Source organism: Topomyia yanbarensis, chromosome 3 (genome assembly GCF_030247195.1).
Source record: "Topomyia yanbarensis strain Yona2022 chromosome 3, ASM3024719v1, whole genome shotgun sequence".
NCBI classification, from domain to species: domain Eukaryota; kingdom Metazoa; phylum Arthropoda; class Insecta; order Diptera; family Culicidae; genus Topomyia; species Topomyia yanbarensis.
In genome coordinates this window covers 100,489,594-100,506,396 of record NC_080672.1, presented here as the reverse complement: position 1 = coordinate 100,506,396, position 16,803 = coordinate 100,489,594, and the positions used below count along the sequence as shown (strand labels likewise).

At 40.1% G+C, this 16,803-nt stretch overlaps 1 protein-coding gene across 1 annotated transcript in view; it reads right to left on the bottom strand.

Moving 5' to 3' along the window:
* Window positions 1-16,803, bottom strand: part of LOC131694050 (protein jim lovell) — a 131,090-nt gene that overhangs the window by 99,614 nt on the left and 14,673 nt on the right. The window lies entirely within an intron of this gene.

Sequence of the window (16,803 nt, the reverse complement as noted above, 5' to 3'; positions counted from 1 at the left end):
ACGGTGGTGCAGGAAAGGGAGGGCGGGCGGAGTATGTTTCTGTTACTGAAAAAATACGATTTCACAAACTTGCACCCCAATACAACACATACCTAGCAGAGCTGAGGCTGCCATTCGTTTCCGGTTGCGTTTTTGCCAGCTGTTGAGGAAAATTCAGGAAATGTAAGCGTGTGTGGAGATGTTCAAGAAGAGTGGATGTTTGTACTTCGATTAATTAAATAAATCGTTCGACAATTGACCTGTACGGTTTGGTTTCAGCACCAAAACTTCTTGAGCCGTTAGGTTTTCCGTCCGGTGCCATTTAACACCGCAACTCCTTTAAGCCCTTTGGTTCCCTTGTCGTTCCATTTACCACCACTTCCTCAATGAGCAACTCAGCTCCCGACTTGTACGCGAACTACTTGATCTAATCCCCTACGATGGATGTAGCTTACTCCGACGGAGAATTCCCTAACGAGAGAAGTTTACCCGAAACAGAGCCCACCAGCCAGGTGCCCAGATCAGTTCGACGATTTCGGAGGTGGAGGTGGAGGTTGGCTGGTGCTCCGACGACTCGCGACTAGTGATCTCTCGCCGCGGTCTACTCAATCTAGTTTCAGCGGTGAATCTAGCTTACGCCGACAAAGAGTTTCCCGGCGAAAGAAGTTCTCATGATACCGATTCTTTGTAGTTTTCGATATATTTCTTTCAGGTCAACCGGTAGGGTGCTGTGGTAAGTCCGGCGATTCTGGGTGGAGCGTGGCGTCCAGTCCGATTCTTGCTATCGCGTTCGTTGCCTTCGCCAACTTTTCGCAGGCATAGTCGACTTGATTGTTGAAGCTCAATCGGTCGATTATCACTCCCAATTGCTTCAATGAATGCTTCAATGCAATCATCTGTCATCCGACTTTGATCTGCATCCACTGAACCACTTTGGAGTTGCTGACCAGCAACACCTCCGTCTTGTGGTGAGCTATCTGTAGCTTGACTCCGTTTATCCAGCTCTCGATCGCGTTTGTTGTTTTCGTCACCGACACCTCCCCTTCTTCAAGTATCTCACCAATCACTGTTAGTGACACGGCGTCCGCGAAGCCCACGATAATCACTTTCTTAGACAGCCGCAGTGTTAAGACCCCATCGTACATCCCGTTCCAAAGAGTTGACCCGAGAATGGAGCCCCAAGGAACACCCACTGTGACTCGCATTGACTTCTGACCTTCGCTCGTCTCGTACAGCAGCATTCTGCTTTGGAAGTGGTCCTTCAGGATCTGACTTAGATAGTCGGGAACCCTCATTCTGTGCAGCGCTGCAGCGATGGCTTCCCGGTTGGCGCTGTTAAACGCATTATTCACAACTATCGTGACCACAGCGCAGTATTGATCTAGTCTTCGCTTCTGTTTAGATGCCTTCTCAGCACCTCAGCTCCTTTGCGAAATCCGAACTGCATCTTGGACAGTCCGCACTCACCTTCCTTACATTTCGTCAGCCTGTTAAGGATGATTCTGTATAAAAGTACGGCATATACCAGGCCTGATTTGCGATCGTAGGCAGTGTAGCACTATCCTGAACATGTCCGCACCAGCTTTCCATTTCGCCATCACGGCTCGGTACGCGTCGCCCCAGGGATTGGCGCCTACTTTTCGGCGCAGCTTCTTGTGGCAATCTGATTTGCTAAGCCCGATCTCCCATTTTAAAGCACCCCCAGCTTCCCGAAACGCTGCCTCGCGCTTTTCACTATCTAGCTACGATATTACTCTCTGAGCGCGCCTTCGGGCTCTGAGAGAAGCACTGCGCTGCATTCTAAGTACCTCGTTCCACCAGTAAGCTGCACGCCGTCTGTTGCGTGGCTCCAGTTTTCGCGGCATTGTGGCGGCACAAGGCATCACAATCTTACTTGTTAGATCAGCCGCATCCACGTTCTCGGTCCCACCGTTCGGCCGAAGTGCCTTAACGAAGAGGTCGTTGTTGAAGGCTCTCGTCTTCCACTTTCACTCGCCTACCAACCTTCTCCTTGCTACAACAGGGTTCCGTGGACCGATACGGCAGCGAATCACCTGATGGTCGCTATGCATATATGTTTCGCATACTCTCCAATCCATTTTTACCGTCAGATAAGGACATCAGAACGAGACATCGATGATAGACTCGCTCTCGTCTCTCCGAAATATGCTAAAGGAACTTTCATTGCACAATCATACATCTAACTTCGCTAGAGCTTCCTGCACCTTCTTGTGTTGGTTACTCTACTGCCCCATTCCACAGGCCAGGCGTTCAAGTCACCACCAATGACTACCAGCTTTCGACCGATCAACTACTCGGTTAACTGCTCCAGCATTAGGATGAACTGCTCTACTGTCCAACTTGAATGGGTGTAACAGCTACACACAAAAACGCCGTTGATTTTGGCGATCACGAAGCCTTAGTATAAACGTTCTACCACCTCTTGAATGGGGAATCTGCCCATAACTTGTATCACAGCCGATCTGTCCGCCACTCCTGATCTGTCCGCCACTCAGTTACCGTTATCAAGGAGGACTTGATACGGCTCTACAATTAAAACGACGTCACTCATATGTTCAGTCGTAAGCTGCCATAACAGTTGCTGTGCGGTGTCATTGTGATTCTGATTAGTCTAAGTTATCTCCTTTAATGTTGGCCTGCAGTCGTCTTTTTGTAGGTTGAGCATTTAAAGCCACTCGCCTGATGGTCGTTTCCGTCCGCTGAAGTGCAGTAAAGCATTTCTTCGCTTGTTTATTCACTCGTGGGGCTGCTATCAAAAGGCATCTCGACCATCCAACCGGTTACCGAATCATCGCTGTCTGAGCTCCTCGGTATCCCTTCTTTAACCATATCGTCATGTGCACCTCGCCCAGGTTATACTACTGTTTCAGTGCACCTCTTAGCTCATCTACTATGGTGATCTCATCCAGGTCCTTGCACACAATCACCATCTCCGGGTTTAAGGCTTTAACTAACTGAGCTCTTAATCGTGGGATCCTTCTTCAACTCAAAGTGCATCACCTTTTAGGGCACGCCTGATTCTTACCACGTTTTCCCCGAAATCCCTTAGATCCAGATCCTCTCTGACCTTCTTGACCAGCGCTGCAGATATTATTAAGTAACTAGCATTGACTAGCATCGGCGCCTTCTGACGAACCGGAGGTTTTCCTTTTATCTTCTACTCCACTTTTCTCTCTTTCATCCGCTTTTGCCTTTTCCCGTATATCTCCTTCCGACCTACAACGGAACAACCAACAACCAGTTTTATCCCAGTTGAGTGGTGTCCTCTCTTTCGGCAGTAAGAGCGTCCTCGCGCGTCTTGCTCTTGTGCCCTCCTGATCTTCCGGCTGCAGGTGAGGTTTTTGCCCTCTCTTCCAAGTAAACAAACTACCGAGAATTGTCAAACAAAGTTCATCCGGCTCTTTTCGTTGGGTTATGTCGTTTGGTGTAAAACCTAATTGAGTTCTGCAAGATGACGACACGAATGAACTCATGATGAATGAAGTTCACGTTTGACAATTCTCGGTGGTTTGTTTACTTTATCAGTTGCATAAGTTCGAGTGCAACGGGTGCTCATCTCGAGCTCACGTAACTCCTATGTAAACAAACCACCGAGAATTGTCAAACAAAGTTCATCCGGCTCATTTTGTGGGGTTATGTCGGTTGGTGTAAAACCTAATTGTCTTGAATGGTTGCTATGATTACTGGTGCTACGTCCGCAATTTTTTGTATAAAATGTCATTAATGCAAAATATTGAAAGTTAATTGAATTCATTTTTTGCACAAAGTTTAAGAAAAGTGATGGGTGGACCGAAATGTGCGGTATCTGGTTACTGCAACTCCAGAAATGCCCCGTCATCTTTGTCATTCTTTCGGATAAAGGCTGTAAATAGGTATTTTAAAGTAAGACACCAGAACCAAACTGGATTTACATTTTTGAAATACGGAAAAGCCGATGCCTGGTAAAATTTTCTGCAATCCTCTAAGCAAAATAGCGTTATTTTCTCCCTGCATTTCCGGGATTCAGTGACAGGGGTAAGCGTTAATTCATATTGATTACACGACTTTGCATTAATAAAATGATGTTCATCTTATGGAAGAATTTTAGTGTAGTCGTTCACATCTGTTTCGAAGACGCATTGCACATGAAATGGAAGTGAGGCTTATCCGAGTTGAAGAGCAGAATCGCGACCTTAAAAACAAAGCAAAATGCGGAAAAAGCAAACACAATTTAGCGTAGAATTCGTACTCTTACGAAAGAGAGAAACGAATTAAAAGTCTTCAAAAGGATTTAAACAGAAACAAATCTGCTGACTCAATTTATCAGGGATGCTAGGTAAGATTTTTCTAAATCTTTGCGTAGTATATGTAAAAATCTGTGCTTAATACTATGTTCACATTTCATTTGAAATTTGATTTGAAAATATCAAGTGTCGTTAATTTCATCCAATGTGTACATAAATGGTTGCCATATGCGGAAATGATTTGTGAAACGAATTAAATAACTTCGATAAATTTTAAAATATTGAACCAACATATTGATGTGATTCCATCTGTAGCTACTCTAACGTATGTTTATCTCAAAACAAGTCGCGATATTTTTGTTTGTTCTAGTAACACGGGGTCAAAATCTGTGCTAGCCCGTGCATTATTGACCATTGTATGAAATGCCTTAACCTCACAAATTTGACAGGTGCTGGTCCTTTTGTTTACAGTTTGGACTTAACAAATGTGGAATCCATTACAATAAGCTTAATGCCAATAATTAATTCCCAAGAAATTTTACCGCAAAACTACCCGATTCAGAGAACACTAGAAGTAATTGATAAACAAATAATTAGTTCACTTATTTGATGTTGCATATACATTTTCCTGCAGTAGGGAATAGGACAATTTAATTGTATGACGTTCTATAGAACATTTATACTTCCAAAAACATGATTCCCAATATATTTCAAGTGCTTCCCAATATATCTTTTTGAGAATATGAATAATCTCTAAGTTCAAGATGTAATCAACAGGACCACCACCTGTCACATTTAGTACATGACGTCACTATGCAATGACCAATAACAGAACACTGTGGAAATCTGTACATATTGCTTGCAGGGTTACCATATTTACAGATGTAGTACCCAACCTATCAGAATTTCGAATAACACTTAAAAAGCATCCTATACAGTTCAGACCTTAAGCAACCGCTAAGGCGGGGAACAAAATGGCCAAATTTAGATAATCAATCTGATTGTTCTATTTGTTATTCGGTTATCACTATTAATTTCTCGTTGTTAAAATATTGTCTTTTGGGAAGCTTGTAGTTAATTTTTGAATACAGATTTTCGATTCAGTATTTTTCTCCCGCGATGCAAAAAATACAGATTTCAATGTGGCAACCCTGATTGCTTGTGGCAATAAAAAGTGGGTTTGAACCACACTGCGCACCAAACACTCTTCTAATAAATTCTTCTCATAGACTGGTTCGCTCGACTGGCCTGACTATGAGAATACCATGTCTATCACTTGACATTTATGTGTTTTGACAGCTCGCAATTTTTATTAGCAGTTTGATTTCTCGCACTTTAAAAAGGCGCATTCCAGGTTGGTGGGAAGTGCGCATCATATGTTTGCCGAGATCTGTGGAATTATGTGCAGTTTTAAAAATCTGTGCAGCACATTGAAAATCTGTGCAACACAGAATCTGTGCACCTGGCATCCCTGCAATCGATTTCATTTTGGCAGGTTCCCGGTCAAAAAAAAATGCGGACGGCGATTTGAACAGTTTGACGTTTAACTCAACTCGCCTGTGGTAATTGCCCCTAGGAACAAATGCAATTTGCGAATGCTATTTAAAGGTGATTTCAACACTTAGACAAATTTTCTGGCCGCTGAAAAAGACTTGGTTGTTTTTGCGTTTTTCAAACATGGCGGATCATGTTTGGCTTAAGCTTAAAATAGTTTTTTTAAACGATTGGCGTGTTCTCGCTTGTATTTTGTTTGTCTTGCACTTCATTTAGCCAACGAATATGGGAAATTGTGGAATCGTGTGTAAATATAGCGGAACAAGATATCTGACCTAAACTCTTAATAAAAGTCAGATTGTGGTAAGTTTTGGTGTGCAATGCCAATTTCACCATTGATTCTTCCTATAGTTTGGTGCTGTAGTGTAGTGATAATTTTATGTGAGTAGATAATGAATCCGAAAATAAGTAATATTTGTAATTTTCATATTAGGCAAATATGGCGCGTTCCCTGGGCGATTTGGGTGCGATTTAAGGGCGGGTAGAGCGGCTAAAAAATGACGGCGGCAAATCGCCCAAATGTTGCATTTGAAATAGCCCCCTAATTGCCAGCAATTTGCTGGCAAATTGAAGGGCAATTAACGCATCCGAGTTGGCAAATAGCCCCCCGTTAGACAGAAACTTGCCCTTTTTGACTGGGTTATTTCACGGTACACGCTAAACGCAGGTGAGCTAAAAATGATTGATTAGAATGCTTTTTCGTCGCGAGATGGCGTATTTTTTGTGTCTTCTATGATTCGTATGAGATTTGCAAGCTTGGACTGTATTGTTATTTATAATATTTGGCTTAATCCTCACCGAAGCGCTGTGATTTCGCAAGGAATAACAACTCGGTCCTGAAAGGATGAAATATCGTGGGTCCATCAGTATAGGAGAGGTGCTTTTGGCTTGCTCTAGAAGACTTTTGGATAATTCACCATACCTGATTCCAGTATTCGATAAAAACTCTTCCTTACGGGAATTATCTAGTAAAATGGAATTGCGTGCCATTTAATCTTTTAGATTCTGTTAATTTTGTCTAACGATTCTAATTTCAATTATACTAGCTTTCGTTACGACGGTTCGAGTAGAAATGAGTCTTCCATTTTTCTAGTCCCAAGCGCAACCTCTCCCTACACAGAAAAAAATGTTTTGTAATTTTAAGTTTATTTGCACATATTTGGAGCATGAATATAAATGTAGAATTAAGTTCCACCACAAATACACACGGCTTATCGTGCTTTCTTAAAAGAAAATTTCAATTATTGTTTTATAATTTTACTCGCAGATTGAAAATCACAGTTTCTTTAAACGGAAAACCAATGCACTTCATTGTATTTTTATTCGATTATTGTTGTAAAATGAATGAAAGTGTAAAATTTTATGATTTTTTGCATTGATTTTAACGTAATTTTCAATCATGGGGAGCACTGCCGAACCGCTCGGGCGTGTCTTTCTGTTCGTCCGATATTTTCCAAAGTTTCCCTATAGTATATAATGTGTTTTATGGATAATCGAAGTCAATCCTTCACATAGTCACTTCTTCTGTACAGTTAAGTGTTAATAAATGTGAATACCGTGAGAATAGAGAGATTGTACGTAGTGATTTTTTCATCACATTCTGATAACTTTGCAATGCACGCGCGTGAATCTAGCCGCCAAAAATACACCCGCTCGTTCCGCGTAACGCCATCTATAAATGACTACTTGATGCAACAATTTTACTGATGACGGAAGAGAATTCTTACACCCCAAATAAATGAGAGCAGATGAAATTGCTTTATGGTATTTTTTTCAATGTTTATATTTTTTATCCAAATAATTTTCATACTGTAAATACGGGCCAAACAAGGTAAGTTACATTCATTTTGCATTGAAATGTTGTTTAATAAGCTCCCCATAAATAACCTATCCTACTAACCCAAACTCCTATTCCTGAAACATATATTAAAGTAGTATGGGTTCCCTGCACTTTCGCAAGTATATGTAGAACTAACGTTCCTTCCCTTCCTCGACGATTGTAAGGCCGTGGCCAGATGTACACTGTGATGCTTTTCCACTATGAAGAAAAATCATTAATCCCAATTTTTTTTCTTGCGACACGGTATGGTGGATATCTTGTTAAATATTAGCTGATCATTGCACAGCCATCCACGATTTGTGCAATCGTATATGCTATGCTATTGATTTTAACGTAATTTTCAATCAAAATTTTTATTAAATCTTTGTAGATTTAAATTCCTATTGATTTACATATCGTTTAAATTTCATTATTTTTGGTGTGTATGAGCTACGGTAGTTCTATCAATTAGTAAATAACTCGGACACTTTATGGGATGTTTGATTATGTATCAGGTCGTGTTGTTGAGTTTACATATTCTATAAATGCACTTACAGTTTATCATGGTAAAGCAGGACGATGGTGATTGAGTTCGAAGACGGAGCAATTGATTAAACAGATCATGGTTCCGTGTCAACACAAAGCGTTTCGAAAATTCAAAAATTCATTTTCAAAATTGTGAATCATCTGTGAAGCAGAAAGTCATTCTCCAAACAGCTGCGCTTCAATGCTACGTGCTCAATTTTGCATGATCTACCTAAATCAATAAGTAATAAATAAACTTAAATTATTATAAATTTCCTGCAAAGCTACTATGGGACCTATAAAAGGATTTTTTTTCCGCTGGGTACTCGCCGTAGCTAATTCTTTTCAAATTTTGTGTTTTGTTGGTCTCGCAATGTTATTTTTGTTCTCAGCATTTCCGCGATTCGTAAATTTGTTTTGTTGTGCTGCCTTTTTTGAACGCTGAGCAAGAGGGTGAATGTTTCGACGTATCTTTGAAAAGTGAGTGAAGCCAACATAAGCTGGCTTCCTGGCTCGGTTAGTTGCCAAAAATGACAGCGAACGCGCTTTAAGCAACGTTCACATCGCTACGAGCCAATGTTGTAACTCGACCTGAAACTTATCGAATGCAAACAAGCTTCATTTTGAAGTGATTAATTGGTACTCAGGTGATAAAAGCGTTCGGATTTCGTGGAGAAGAAGCGATGCAAGAAAAAGCGTGATTTTTCATATATTGTTAATAATTACTTGTTTTGAATCCAACTTTTATTCAGTGTTGCACAGTTGATATAAACAAACCATGAATATTTGAAACGTAGCTAGCGCTACTGACATTTGATGGCAGCAAACAGTTACTCGGGAAGTGAAACAATTACTAAACGGGCAGATTGTGCTCAATCCGGGAGAAGTCAAAGCCCTGCAAAAGCAACAAACATTAAAAAACACAACCAGACTAGGCAATGGCTCTCGAGAGATGCGCTTACATGAATTATCTCCACACACCCCTGACATCGTGATTAACAAATTTATGTCAAGATACGGAGAAGTGGATTCCATAACAGCTGAAACTTCGCATTTTCCCGGGTGTCCCTAATGTTGTTCTTGCTGTGAGAATGCTTCCGTACAAACCAACTCTTTCATACACCCAAAACGTACCCGATAAGATTCGCTTACATTATTGCAATAAATGCGTGCGAAAATTGCAAGCGTTCTGGTAATGTGCAAAAATTGCAAGAAGCTTCCTTGCATGTAATGCAAGAAACAGAAAAAACGAGTTTTGCTATGTATTAGCGATGTATGTGTATTGGTGACCAATATGCGTTAGATAAAAAAGACAGCTGGTATTGAAAAACGAACACTGCACGAACAGATCACTAATCAATACCTTATCCATCCAACTATGCTATCAGATAATTATAAGTGGATAAAAGTCATATATAAACATTTGGATGAATTCACGATTAATGAAAAAAGTAAAGCACGCACCCAGATTTGAACTCAGGCCATTGAGTATCGTAGCACAGACTATAGGCACTGATCTATTCTTACACATAAAAGTTGAGCGTTAATACTCGTACAATCAGCACATCCGGAATTCGAGGCTGCCTCGTGTGTAATGAATAAGCAACAATATTGCGTTTGAGGATGTTGGTGAGAAAAGAATAAAAAGCAGACGGTAAATAAAAACTCGGCGTGCGTTGCCATACAAACCGGCATTGGCACGTGAATGTGGTTGCAATCCTGTGACAGTGTGTTGAAGAAACGTATGTAAATATAGCAAGAGATGAAGTGTTTTATATGCTTGCAAACATTGCAAGCGGCTTTAACTGCAAAATTGCAAGCGATGCGAACATTATTTGCAAGTGATTGTCGCTTACAATTATTGCAAGAGGTTTTTGTTTTGGGTGTACGTAACCATTTCATGCGGATCAACCGAAAATGGGACGTTTCATCAAAAAACACTGATTATGCACCCATGGTAGATTCCTACGCGCGAATTCTACAAAGACACTTCACTGCGGAAAACTTTGTGCAAAAACAGCTAAGAAAAGCCCACCTACTACACCTACACGCAGTTGTCTTATGTCAAACCACAAACGGTTACAAAACCAATATCTACGGATCTGACAGGAACAAATATTCACTCAACGAAAATCACGCCCAGTTTCTCCAAGTCAACAACCGGCACCACCAGCAAAGAAGCGAACGTAGATAAGGACGGATGCGTTTGACCGTGCGCTCGCACGCTTGACGCTGTTTGACGCTCTATTACTTTCTTCGAAAATACTTTGAATTGGCTTCTCAATATTTCGTAATATATTCCGTCGATTTAAGCAATAAAACTCGTTTTTTTAACTTGTACACAAAGTAGAAAACTATCTTAAAAACGATTGTTTTCACAGATTTCAACTATCAGATAAAGCTTTAATTTTTTTGCGCTTTCATCGTATAACAATTTAATAAGGCGATTGCAAAGAAATTACTATAGCTATTTTTATTACTCTTTTATGAATACCGGACGTGTTCGCCCATCTTCCGGGTAAAAACGCGGGCCCCCAAATGCGACCCGGGCCCCAGGGCGATTGCCCTGGCTGACCCCCCCCCCCCCCCCCCATTTCATCGGGCCTGGGTATTAATACCGACTGGACTAAGTCGCAAAATCTCAAAACATGAGATAATTATAACACTGGATGAAGAATTTTTTCAGCTACATACAACTTTTGCTAGCTTTGGAAATTCTACAATTAGAGAAATTCATTTCGAATTAGAAAGTAGATGTTGCGATTAAGATTTCAAACTCGTTTTTCTCGAAATCAATATGTCACTTAATCCGGGCTAACTTAACACCGACCAATTTTACTGATTTTATCGATTGCTGCGATTCAACAATCTTTGATAAAACCAATGAACACCGCACTAGTACAAATGTTCTTCCGGCTCCGACCAAGGCATCGATGTCACCTAACTGAACATCCCTATCACATCCCCCGTCCGTCACCCGAGGATACAAAATACCAAACGGAGAGTCCTGGAAATTACTTGCTTCACGACGGCGGCCGTCTTTGTGAGACTCAGATGCAACCATAACGAAGGGTGACACATATTAACACATCACAAGGAATATGTTATGCGCCAAAAGGTTGCCCTGGTGCGGTACCCGGTCGGTTCCGGGTGGCAGCTCGCGCAATGATCCCATTCAACAGCAGTGTGGTGGAATGTGGTGTTTGTTGGGCGATAAAAGGTTGCAGTTACGACATGGTTGCGTCCCTTTCATGGTTGACTCGTTTGTACCGCAGGTGTGTGTGGTCTAGCGCTGGGCTTTGTGGGGACTAGTCGAGTAACGGTTTCGTTGCAAATTGATATGGTTTAGAAATGATTAGGTGCTTGTTGCTAGAGTCCGGTATTAGTAAAACATCAAATGCAGATGTGGATCGTAGGGATGGCGTCTTGATTCAGAACTACCATAACTGCCACTATACGCATAAATACCCCATGTTCTGTGGGATTCACTATATACATAGGACAATTATGCGTAGAACGGGACATTGATATGAATCTATTTTTTTATTAAATATTTAATCTAGCTGTTCCCACGTATTCTATTAATTGGTTATTTTCACACGATTAGTCGTATGAGATATGAACACGATAGATCCTTGTCTGGCGATATACCTCCGAGTGAGCATCGTTCGTTCACCGCAGGTGCGATTCATTACATGTAAAACTAGCCTTTTTAAATGAATGAATCTGATATAACCACATGCGCCTGTACGTTTCTCTTCCCCGACTGGTAAAAATTTTGATCCTGATAAGTGTTATCGCAGCAAGGTGACAAGTATCATTTTCAACCCCCTGCTCAATCCAAATCGCAACCCTCACCCTACTACTAACCTGAAGGGTCAAACCTAATTAAAATACAATACAGTGGTGTAATGTGTAATTATAATTGCCGTCCGGCACGCAACGACCCCTCCGATTTTGACCGGCACCAGTGGTCAGATTTTTATTTCCATCAAGACCCGAAAATAACACATAAACACATGAACAGAAAATAATGTGATTAGGTTGGCTGGTCCGACGGGATGGACGCGGGGTAAGCTCAAGTGCACGCTACCCACTTGATAGTTTCCACCTTTCTCCTCGCCAATACCCTGGATGTAGTTTATGAGCATTAGATTGACCACCGCGCCACTGGACGCTACATCGTGCGAGAAGTGGTGGTGAGCTACGATCGCTGCCAAACAGAAATGACCTGTTTTTGATTTATGCGGCAACCGAGCCTGGTCAGCTCGCTCTCGCTACATGTGGAGTGAATCGGAAGGGTTTAAATTTTTCACACCAGATTTTGGGCTGGGTTTTCTCATTGTTACTTGGTTGCAAAGCAAGTAAACTATTGGAATGGGAATCGTTTCGAGGGAACATATGATTGTTCTCGTCATACCGCCCTGGTGAAGGAAGCAACCGACAAATGCTTCCGTACGTAGAGGAGATTAGGGAAAGCCTGGGATAGAGGCCTAACGAGGTAAAGGGTTAGAGAATTAATTTCCATAATTTATGCCGTGACATGATTCCGGTGGGAAAATACCACTTGCCCTGCTCCTCGTTGTCGTTCTCGTCATCATCATCTTAGCTCCGAAAGAAAAAGGTGGCGAAACATACTGCGGGAAAGTTTTGGTAGTTTCTCTAACTGTTTGATGTATCAACATTGTTTTATGGTTGGCTTAATTGAGCTAACCAATCATCTAGTGTATCATCTAGTGTTATTTTCACAGGGAGATTTAAAAATTAAAATTAACAGCATTTTTTAATGCTTTTCAGATTGAACACATCAAGCACATTTTATTGTGGGTCATTTTTCTTTTTTCTTATGAGATTTACAAGTTTTTATGGTTCACATACTTCTCATGCTTCCGGATGACTCACAAGGAAGCAGCATAGGCTCACTGGAAGTCACATTATACTTAAAAGGAACACTTTGTATATATATAAGCTATTTAGTTTACTTTCCTTGAAGACGCAACTGCGAAATACTGCGTCGCTAGAGCCAGTACAATGTTCAAATGTCCAATAAAAAGGACGCGATATTGATAGAAATTTAGTCGATCCCAAAATCAACGCAGTAAGAATCACTTACGTTAATGCAAGCAAAGATAGCTAAGATTATAAGTGTTCTTGCAATGTGCAAAATAATGCATGCAATGCAAGAAATAATGAAAAATCGCTATGTGTTGAAGATGTTGTGTTTCTTAGCCCAAACATTTTTGAGAGGAAAGAGTTTTAAACACTATATTTGCTAGAAGAAATGGGCGTGAAAGTGTCAATTCAAATAACAAAGTAAGCCAACTTATGATTCGCATAATTTGCTGAAAATTTCATGTTAAATCCTGAAATCAGTATTTCAAATATCCATCGTCGAAAAACTTTATTAATGAGAATTGGAATTCAAATTCTAAACAGAATTTTGTAATTTAGCAATAATGCAACAACGTTTCAGAGTCAGAATTAACGAACCAGGACTAAACATGACAATCATACAATCTAGGAGACCTTAACGACAAAAATTGATTTATCTGGGTATCCAAGATCTCAGGAATCAAGAAAACTAATGAAACTAGCATGCATTGATTCGGAAGATTAGTGATCACATACCCGACCGAACAACGATCTACTAAGAGCTTCGGGGATCCAAGAATTCAGATACTCTTGGAATTGGAGTTTCAGAAAAGGAACGATCAAGGAATGGATTCATGTATTTGGATACCATGAATTTATTCCATTTTCTTTTTTATTGACTAAGATAAAGTCACATCTGTATGGATAATTTCACGTCAGATTTACAACCCAAATTTTGATTCCTTCTAAATTTTTTCTGGCATTATTAAGCTAAACATAATTAGCACCTATTTTTTGTTTTGGCCGGAAATTATTTTTTTTAAGTTACGAGTTTTCTAACTTTTGAAGTTTATAAAATTGAACAGTCTTCAATCACTGCTAACTCGCAAACTATTCAGCGTATAGGAAAAATATAAATAAAAAAATTAAGTTTTTGTATAACCTTACCGGAAAAATTTTCGCATTTGTTTTGTTAAATAACGTATCCTGCAACTTTTATATACAAATTGAAACTTTTTAAAGTTAGACGAAATATTTGTTGCTCATTTTTTCAAATATTAATATTAACTATTCACCGAAAATTAATTATCAGATTTGCGTTCCGCGCGCGATCGTCCATAAACAGGCGAATAAGCGGTTTAAAAATAGAATTTATACACGTTACTTACACGTCAGCACACGCGACATTCAAACCCACACGCGATCGAACACGATAGCGTACAAACGCTCGAGTCCTTCGCAATGATACACGCGATCGCGAAGTCCCTACGTTCGCACATATCTGAACCGTACAACGAATATCACGTTCAGAATCACGACCCGCTGCAATTGGTCTTAAGCAGTGCTTAGTGGCGGCAGTACCTGTCTCGTCTGCAGTTGTAGTGAGTGATTTTGACGGAGAGCTCTTCCGAGAACGTAGCTCGGCAGCTCCAGTACGACAACTCTCGAAAACAATATTAATATTAAATATAAAATATTAAGAATCATGCTAAAAATATTGTGTAAAAATTTTGGAGTGGATCTCAAAAGACTTTGCGAATTATTACAATTATGTATACCATTGAAAACGCAATTTAGCGCTAAACGCCTAGTATTAGACCAATAGAAATATCTCGTACAGTACTTCTAAATTCATGCTGAAAAAACTCTGGCCATCCTTAAAAAAATATATTTGCTTCTAATATTTGCAGAATACATAACTCAAATAATGAAAACAATTTTTTTTTTTGATAAGCTCATGCAAAAACGCAACTTTTATTATCAATTGATCAATTTTATAAAATTCAAAAGTTCAAAAACTCATAACTTGAAAAAGTATATCATATTCAACCAAAACAACAAACACGTGTCAATTATTTTTAACTTAAGATTGCAAGAAAAAAAATTGGAAGAAATTAAAATTTTGGTTGTAAATATGACGTGGAGTGACCCATATGATACAAAGACCTTTTACTTGCAAGTGACTGGAAGATATGAAACATTTTTCTTGCTAGCGATTGAGCGATAATCCAAGGTTTTGGGCCGGGTCGAAACGTTGGCGAAGATAAAGAAATAATCGACGCAAGATATTTGACTGTACTGCCGAAACGCACCTTAGATTATTTAATCACCATTCACCATACTATCGAAACTGGCAACTCACAGGAAACTGGCACACTCACATTTTGCGACGTTTTAACTCTTGAATGAACTGTTTTTGCTCCCTTACATATTTCAGAGCCATCATTGCTTACAACACGACGGGCATGACTTCTAGCAAATAGAGATATTGATGCATGCTCATATCGGAGCTCACAACTCGCAGTATCTGTGCAGTCACAGTTACTCTGACTGTCGGTAACGTAGACAAAAAGTATATACACACTTAAAAATATTTACATTTCGCCAGATGCACATAAAAGGAGCGTAACAATTCACTGGAATTTACATTCAAGAACATGTAAAAATTCGCTTTGTTTACAATTCTCCATCTCCATTCAACTGAGTTCTACATCAAAAGAGACACAACATTTAATTTCACATGTCAATACATATAAAATTCCATTATTAGACAGCAAAATACGTCGCAATGTTGTTTACGTCATATGTAATTTTCATTTTTTCTAAGTGTGTAGGAATTGTTGAGCATATCTGCCGCATAACGAGTAATTTCCTTCTAATGATTTCAAAAGCGTTGTAGCAGAAATGGGCTTCCGCTTATCACGGACAGTGATGCAACAGCTCATCACATCATTTGGGGTAGCTCAGATAGCAATCTGAGAGACTCTGAACTGATGGAGTATAAAGGGAGTGCAAATCTACATATTCTGAATGTAGGAAAGCGACCAACTTTTGCGAGGTCTGGGTGAGAGGAGGTGTTAGACATAACGCTTTGCTCTGAAAAAATCTCACATTAGCTGGGAAATTGGCAGGTTCGAAATGAAACTGAACCATCTCTGTCCGATCATAAATAAATATTTTTCGATCATTTTGATGTCACCGTCAAAGTGGTAACATATCGTAATCCTAAATCTACAAATTCTGACCTCATTTTGGAAAACTTGCCGACTAAATTTCATGGATATTTTCCAACAATTAGTCAAACGACTTAGATGGCATAGTGGATACGACGAACTCATTTGTAGTAGAAGCCTACGAAGAAGCTTGTCCACTTCGTACTGTTAAAACGACTAGGGGAACCCCGTGGTGGAGGGCTGAGCTTGAAATAATGAAGAAGGATATGAGATGAGCTTGGAACTGGCGTCAGCGTGACGATTCCAGGGCTTTCAGGTCAGCTCGTAGTGCATATAAGAAATGTCTTAGATCTTCAGAGCGGGCTGGCTGGCAAAACCTATGCACTAGGGTCTATAGTCTGAACAATGCTAGCAGAGCAAATAAAATTCTCTCCAAATCGAATGATTTTCAGATGAACTCCTTAAAAACCAGAGATGGTGTTTATGTAATGGACGAAAAATGTTCTTAATTGTCTCTTCGACACACACTTGCCGGATTGTATCGATCCGGAGCTGAACAATGTTCATAGATCTCATTCGGGTGATTCGGACTCGTGGGCGTTAGCATGCACATTGGTTACCACTGAATCGGTCAAGT